Genomic DNA, 304 nt, shown 5'->3' on the forward strand with positions numbered 1-304 from the left:
TTTCTAATACATTTGTGAATGCAGAACCTTTTCACACCATTTATTGACTCTTTATTTTGTCGCTTTTTTATATTCGATTGGTTTCACGTAGAATTTTTTTTTATTTCGTTATTTATTTTTATTTTTTACAGACGAAACAATACTCCTGCTCTTAAGCTGATCCCATCTTTCTCACCTTGCTTTTGAAATGCATACAAACATGAAATAAGTGTTATGTAATCAAACATTTAGAGACAATTATATTCAGAGGTCTTTCATTCCAGTACACTATTATTCTCCAATGTAGTTCACTCCAAGCAATATT

This window comes from Tachysurus vachellii, chromosome 12, assembly GCF_030014155.1.
Source record: "Tachysurus vachellii isolate PV-2020 chromosome 12, HZAU_Pvac_v1, whole genome shotgun sequence".
Classification (NCBI taxonomy): Eukaryota; Metazoa; Chordata; class Actinopteri; order Siluriformes; family Bagridae; genus Tachysurus; species Tachysurus vachellii.